A 7,905-nucleotide genomic window follows, 5' to 3' on the forward strand; every position below is an offset into this window, starting at 1 on the left:
AAACCCAAACACCAAACCCCACATTACATATCCCCCCCTCTAAGGGCGGCTCCAGACGCCCAAACAAACAACCAAAACCCAACAAGTCCAGGAGGGTGGTGGAGTGGAGGCGGAACTGGGGGAGGGACGGAGGGCCAGGACCATGAAGCGGAACAGGCAGAGCAGGGAGCCATGGTGGAGCAGGTAGAGCGAGGAGCCATGGCGGAGCAGGGAGCCATGGCGGAGCAGGCAGAGCGGGGAGCCATGGCGGAGCCTCCTTAGCCGTGACAGGGCAGACAGTGAGTTCGTGAACGGCCTCCGTGGCTGTGATAGGGCAGAAAGTGAGTTTGTGAACGGCCTCCGTGGCCGTGATAGGGCAGACAGTGAGTTCGTGAATGGCCTCCGTGGCCGTGACAAGACAGTCTGTGAGTTCATGAACGGCCTCTGTGGCCGTGACAGGACAAGCAAAGAGTTCGTGAGCGGCCTACATGGCTGTGACAGGGCAGACAGTGAGTTTGTGAACGGCCTCCGTGGCCGTGACAAGGTCTGTGGCCGTGACAGGACAAGCAAAGAGTTCGTGAGCGGCCTCCATGGCTGTGACAGGGCAGACTGTGAGTTCATGAACGGCTTCCTTGGCCGTGGAAGGACAGACAGTGAGTTCATGAGCGGCCTCCATGGCCGTAACAGGACAGGCAGTGAATTCATGGACGGCCTTCTTAGTCAGGACAGGGCAGACTGTGAGTTTGTGAGCCGCCTCCATGTCTGTGACAGGACAGACAGTGAGTTCATGAATGGCCTCCATGGCCGTGACAAGACAGTCTGTGAGTTTGTGAACGGCCTCTGTGGCCGTGACAGGGCAGGCAGTGAGTTCGTGAACGGCCTCCGTGGCTGTGCCAAACAGTCTGTGAGTTCGGAAGCGGACGCCACCACCTCAGGAGGCTCGGAAGCGGATGCCACCACCTCTGGAGGTTCTGCAGCGGATTCATGCACAGGAAAGGCCCTTAGAGCAGACTCGTGGATAGGAGAGACCTCTTGAGTGCAGTGTACAGCCCACACGCTTAAAATGGCGACCGCCATTACAGTATTGACGTGAGCAGACTCTGAAATGGCGGCCATGTTATGATGAAACTCTTGTGTGACCGGCATGATGTGAGCAGGCTCTGGCTTGGCAGATGTGACGTGTGGCCGTTACAGGGCAGGCAGTGAGTTCATGAACGGCCTCCGTGGTTGTGATAGGGCAGACAGTGAGTTCATGAACGGCCTCCGTGGCAGTGACAAGACAGTCTGTGAGTTCGGAAGCGGACGCCACCACCTCACTGTCGGAGACGAACTAGGCAATCTGCTGGGTTCATGGTGTAGGTCGTGTATTCTGTAACGATCCGTCCACTGAAGGCGAGCGTAATGAAGATTTACAAAGTGATCCAGAATCCAAACAATAAAGACTTGACATGACTTGACTTGACTTGACTTAAAAACTAACCGACAGCAGGACAAATACATTCAATACACGACAAGGAACAAAGGCAACGACATGGCTACTTATAGCAAACAAAGAGGGTCACATGACATGAACAAACCAATGGGAAACAAGACACATGACCTGGACAACCAATCAGAACATGACACAATGAACAGAGGAACCAATAGCATGAAGACAAGAGGGCAAGGGAAGCATGACACTAACAACATGAAACAATTACAAAATAAAAGACATGAAAACATGAACATGACAAAACCCAAAACAGACCTTACAGTTCTTTAGGTAACACTTTATTTTAAAGTGTCCTTGTTACACGTTACATGTACTCACTATTAAAATAGCTATAAATTATGCATAATTACATGCAAGTAACCCTAAGCCAAACCCTAATCCTAACCCTAACCATATTGTAAGTACATGTAGTTAATTAATATTACTCAGTACTTAAATGTATAATTACACTGTAACAGGGACACAAAATAAAGTAACTGTTCTTTTTTCTGATAGTCCACTTCAGACATTCAACTGTAAGTAACTGTACACATGTCGACTACAAGTCAATATCTGCTAATGCTTTATTTTGATGGTCCCCCAACAGACATTCTACTGACTTTAAGTAACTTTGTAAGTACATGTCAACTTTACTAACCATAACCCTAACCGACTAGTCTGCTAATTCTCTAATGGTACTTAGTGGCAGCTCGTCGGGGGAGGCAGGGGAGGCACAGCTTCCCCAAAATTTTGAATGTTAATAAAATTCATAATTCATTTCAATTCATGTCTCAGAATGTGTATTTTTTGTTTGTAATTTCACAGCTGTAATACCATAACATGTTACTGAAGTTGGAAAGCGCCGCTTTTCTATCACGAATGTGCCGAATCTGCTGATGTAATTACAACCGTTAGGTGATAGAGAAAGGGAGGGGGAGGCTGGGGGAGAGCTGAGCTCTCGTGCCTCCGTTGGTAAAAAAAATGAGCCAATCAGCATTGAGTGTTCACTTTCAGCGCTGAGGAGTGTTGAGAAAAAAAAACCTTGTAGGGGAGGCTAGCCTCCCTTCTGGTATATTCAGCCAATCATCATAGAGACGTAAATTACGTGATATTAGTTTGAACGTCTCCCGCTGCGCTGATAATGTACCAAGTACTTATGAAATTAGTGTGCCTCCTCTATTTTAAAACCCACGAGCCGCCACTGATGGTACTTGAAATGTACTTGCAAATTAGTGAGAGTTAGTTGACATGTAGTTGTAAACTTACTTAGAATGTCTGAAGTGGGCTATCGAAATAAAGTGTAATATTTATTTATTTACAAAATACTACTTATTTACAAATCAACTTCACTGTGTATAAAAATTTGGAAATGTTTTGTACACAAAAATCAACTAAGAAACAGAAACATAATATGATATCATAAAGAGGATATGATATTTTTACATACCTTTAAATGAAGCCAATGTTAGTTCAGGTGTCATGTGGTGCAACTTCCCCAAAACTTCATTATTAAACAAAATAATAATAATAATTAAAAACTGTATGGCCTTTTTAAATTGAAAATAACTATGAAGATTTGTACATTCACATATATTAATTTTAATGAATAATTTTTTAATTGATAGTTAAACCACATGACATTTTTCATATGAATCTAACATGAATAAAACAGTGTACATTTAACTTGCACACAAGTTCCTAGAAGTTCTTGTAAACTAGATTTTTTTTAAAAGTCTTCCTTTATTGTGAACAGTCTTATGTGTCACTGACCTTTGAACTGGCAACTCAACTGTCTCACAACAGCACCCTTTGCAATACCAGTTAAGCACTTCCTTTACATGCTGTTCTCTCATATAAACTCCAACATACAGATGTGGCATGGTTCGGAACTGTGATTCAGATCAACCGAATACAAGACTCATTCTTCATTGTGCAACGGTGGCTAACTTTTTTGTGCCATAAGCCAGGAAATCCTGGGTTGGCGTGCCGGTTTGGCTACCAGTCCATTGTCTAACCCCGGCATCAGAGACTCCATTGAAGTTCTCCATCCAGCTGTAAAATTGGGTAGAGATGGGACCCCCTCTAAAAACACGATATTGCCCCACTCAGCCGGGCTGAGCGAGCCGAAGGTGTAAGCTTTAGGAGGGCAAATATGCCGTGTTTGCTTTCTGCCTCTTCCTCCAGTTTACTCCAGTTTCCTGCCCGGGGCTATTGTGTTCCCTATCGATACTTCACTCGTACTGCGTCTGCTAAGACGCTTTGGGAAAACTCCTTTTTCTCAGAATACTGAAGCCTTTTTCAATCACGCAGTGTAACTGCACGGCCATTGGTTTGTGCAGTGTATTAAAAATGAACCAATGGCTCGGCAGCGGAGCCTCAATTTGGGAGAGGCATCTGGCTATGTAAGCGTGCATTTCGCCATAGGATCCTCAGATTTCTTCTCCTTCAGGGACGACTACAAGATCTTCGCACTATGAGACTCGAAGCCTTCGCCGTGAACAAGCCTTGCAGCGGATCAAGACCCCTCTCTGCTCGGCTGACTTCGCCGCTCTTCAGCTGTCTTCGGCGTCTGCAGCAGCGTGGTCTTCCGGCCCCCTGCTGCTATCTGGTGACTATAAAGAGCAAATTTCTGAGCAAATTTCCGGCGTTGTTGCAAACGCCGCGCCGCTACTGTCGCTCATGCAGGGGACGGTCACGGTGAGTGCGTTTCATGCTTGGGCGCTGCCCATGCTGAAGCTACACTTACCGAGACGGAATGTCCTCATTGCGAGGATATGGGTCTCTCCTCTCTGCGCTCGTGGATAGCTTTCTTTTCAGAAAGCGACTCCGCCCCTCGCGCCCTCCCACTTTCTTTCTCCCAGGAGCCTGTGAGGAAAAAGCAGCGGGGCAGAGGATCTCGGCGCTCAGTGACGAGTGAGCCCACGCCGGCTGAGCCCCCGCATGCCTCACTCTCTCCACATAGAGAGGCTTCCCCCGTCCTCTTCTCTCACCCGGACCAGCATCCCTCTGCAGCTGCGAGCGATCTGGTTTCGTTCAGTGGGAGCGAGTGTGACGCCATGGACTACCTCAGATGCGGAGGAGCTGTCGGGCTCGTCTTTCGACCACACCCCCCTGCCATCTGCAGAGCTCACTACAGTCGACTGCGCCGAAGAAAAAGTGTACGACAAACTGCCTCCCCTAGATGAGTCAGTTGCCGCGCATCTCTGCCCGCCCACGGCCATCGGCTGGAAACCAAAGGCCGTCCAAGCCGTGCAGGACGACTTCAGCGCTTGCTGGAAGGGCCTACTCGTCTGCTGTACAAGCGGCCTCGGCGCTTCACTCCATGGCGGTCCTCCAGGTCCTTCAGGCCAAACTTCTCCAGAGAATGGACGAGTCTGGACCGAACCCCGCGGCTTTCAAAGAGCTATGCAGCGCGACCGACCTGGCTTTACGCGCCACAAAGATGACGGCTCAGGTGATCGGTAGATCCATGGCCAGCCTTGTGGTGCCGTCAACCTGATCTGTGGGACAGGAAGAGGAGGGGGCAAAGTCTCGCCATCACCAGACCACCCCCCAAACAGCATCTTTTGTGCCTCCAAGCGCCCCGTTCACTTCCGGGTGCCGATGGCAATGTGTTTGTGGTAAATACTGTTGTGAACCCCGGGCCCGTTCAGTTAACGCCCACACAACTTATCGCTGTTATATCAAGAAAAAGAAAACACAAACATTTTCAAAAAGAGAGCAAATTTCCTCTTCCGCTTTTCACAAGCGTTGGGTCCCCTCATGGCGGTCCGTTGCTCGGACCAAACCAGCCCCTTGCCACGCGGGCTGAGGCCTGGCGGGCCATCCCCGGGGTGTCAGAGTGGGTTCTGGGGCTAATAGAACGAGGTTATTCACTTCAATTCACTTGAAGACCCCCACGATTCTGCGGCGTGGTCTCCACCTCGGTTCAGAGCGATGATGCACACGTCCTACGCACCGAGGTGATGAATTTGTTGGCGAACGGAGCCATAGAAATGGTTCCCCCAGCCCAGAGCGAGTCAGGCTTCTACAGCCGTTATTTCCTCGTCCCCAAAAAGGATGGCGGCCAAAGGCCCATCCTCGATCTCAGACACCTGAACAGCGCCCTCATGAGACGGCCATTCAGGATGATTACATTGAAACAGATCCTCTCGCAAGTGTGCCCAGAGGACTGGTTCTTTTCGCTGGATCTGAAAGATGCCTACTTTCACATCCAGATAGCCCCCCACCACAGGCGATTCTTGAGATTCGCCTTTGAGGGAGTGGCATATCAGTACACAGTCCTTCCCTTCGGACTGTCCCTAGCTCCCCGCACTTTTACGAAGTGCATGAATGCGGCTCTTTCCCCGCTGAGACAGATGGAAATCCGCATCCTGAATTATCTCGACGACTGGCTCATCCTGGCCCAGTCAGAGAACGAGCTATTATCCCACAGATCCTTAAGACATTCTAATTTATTGAGATGCACCTGTAGAGTACCTGGGACTCAAGGTCAACTTTGCCAAGAGCACGCTGTCCCCCAGCCAACGGATATCGTTCCTGGGAACAGTTCTCGACTCAGCCCGAATGAGGGCGGTAGTCGCGCCAGATCGTGTACTGGCTATTTGGCAGCTCGTGCCCTCATTCGAAATTGGAGCCCTTCGCCCTCTCAAGGCGTTTTAAAAGATGTTGGGCCTCATTGCCTCTGCATCTCCAGTACTTCAGCTGGGCCTGCTTCGCATGCGGCCCCTTCAGTACTGGCTGAAACCATGAGTTCCGTCCCACACCTGGCGCCATGGACGCATGTGTGTCAAGGTGAGCCGGGCCTGCGTAGCAGCCCTGGCCCCTTGGAAAGACTCTCAGTGGAGGGATCGGGGCGTGCCCCTGGGTATGGTCTATAGAAGGAAGGTAGTCTCGACAGACGTTTCCAACTCGGGTTGGGGAGCTCTGTGCGATGGCAAACCGGCTTTCGGCCGTTGGTGGAAAGAGGAGAGTCGGCTTCACATCAACTGCCTTGAAATGTTGGCTGTATGTTTGGGCCTTCGCACCTTTCTGCCAGACCTAAGGGGACACCACGTGCTAGTCCGCTCAGACAGCATGACAGTGGTGCCATATATAAATAGCCAGGGCGGTCTCTCCTCGAAGCACCTCTTCATTCTGGTAGAGCGCCTCCTGGAATGGGCTCAGCTAAACTTGCGTTCGCTAAGAGCAGCGCATGTGCCGGGCAGGTTGAACCAGGGAGCGGACATGCTATCCCGGAGCAACGTCCCCTCAGAAGAGTGGATGCTCCACCCACATACGGTTCAAAGAATCTGGGAGATCTTCGGCAAGGCAAAGGTAGACCTCTTTGCCTCAGAAGACAACACTCACTGCCCAATTTACTTTTCGAAGGACAAGGATGTGTTGGCCCACGATTGGCCCAACCTACTCCTTTACGCCTTTCCCCCGATCGCCCTGATCCCACAGGTAATCAGGCGAAAAACTAAATTGGAAGATTTTAGAATTGCGTGGAAAAACATTATGTCCACCCGATCTAAATATTTCCTCACAGTTTAATAGTAATGACTATTATATATCAATATCTTCATTGATAAAATAGATAACATCAGAAATACAATAACAAATGTAGATTCTACAGTGTATAATACTTCAGCTTCATTCATCGCACCAAAAGATAAACTGCAGTGCTTTACAACTATAGGACAGGAAGAGCTAAATATACTTATCACTGCATCTAAACCAACAACATGCCTGTTAAATCCTGTACCCACTAAATTACTAAAAGAGTTGGTACCTGTAGCAGAAGAACCGCTTCTCAATATTATGAACTCGTCGTTGTCTTTAGGTCACGTCCCAAAACCATTCAAGCTGGCGGTTATTAAGCCTCTTATTAAGAAACCACAACTAGATCCTAGTGAACTGGCAAATTACAGACCCATCTCAAATCTTCCTTTTATGTCTAAAATTTTAGAAAAAGTTGTCTGCTCAATTGCGCTCCTTCCTGCAAAAAAATGATCTCTATGAAGAATTTCAGTCAGGTTTCAGGCCCCACCATAGCACAGAAACAGCACTTGTTAAAATTACAAATTACCTGCTTCTTGCGTCAGACCAAGGCTGCATCTCATTGCTAGTTTTACTTGATCTTAGTGCTGCGTTCGACACTATAGATCATGACATACTAATAGATCGATTACAAAACTATACAGGTATTCAAGGGCAGGCTTTAAGATGGTTTAGATCCTACCTGTCCGATCGCTACATATTGTTCATTTAAATGGGGAGTCATCTCAATTATCACCAGTAAAATATGGAGTGCCACAAGGATCTGTCCTAGGTCCTCTGCTATTTTCGATATACATGTTGCCCCTTGGTAATATTATTAGAAAATACGGGATTAGCTTCCACTGTTATGCAGATGATACTCAACTATATATCTCAACAAGACCAGATGAAACTTCTAAATGATCTAAGCTAAC

The sequence above is a fragment of the Sinocyclocheilus rhinocerous genome, unplaced genomic scaffold (genome assembly GCF_001515625.1).
Source record: "Sinocyclocheilus rhinocerous isolate Xijiao unplaced genomic scaffold, SAMN03320098_v1.1 scaffold249, whole genome shotgun sequence".
Taxonomy (NCBI): domain Eukaryota; kingdom Metazoa; phylum Chordata; class Actinopteri; order Cypriniformes; family Cyprinidae; genus Sinocyclocheilus; species Sinocyclocheilus rhinocerous.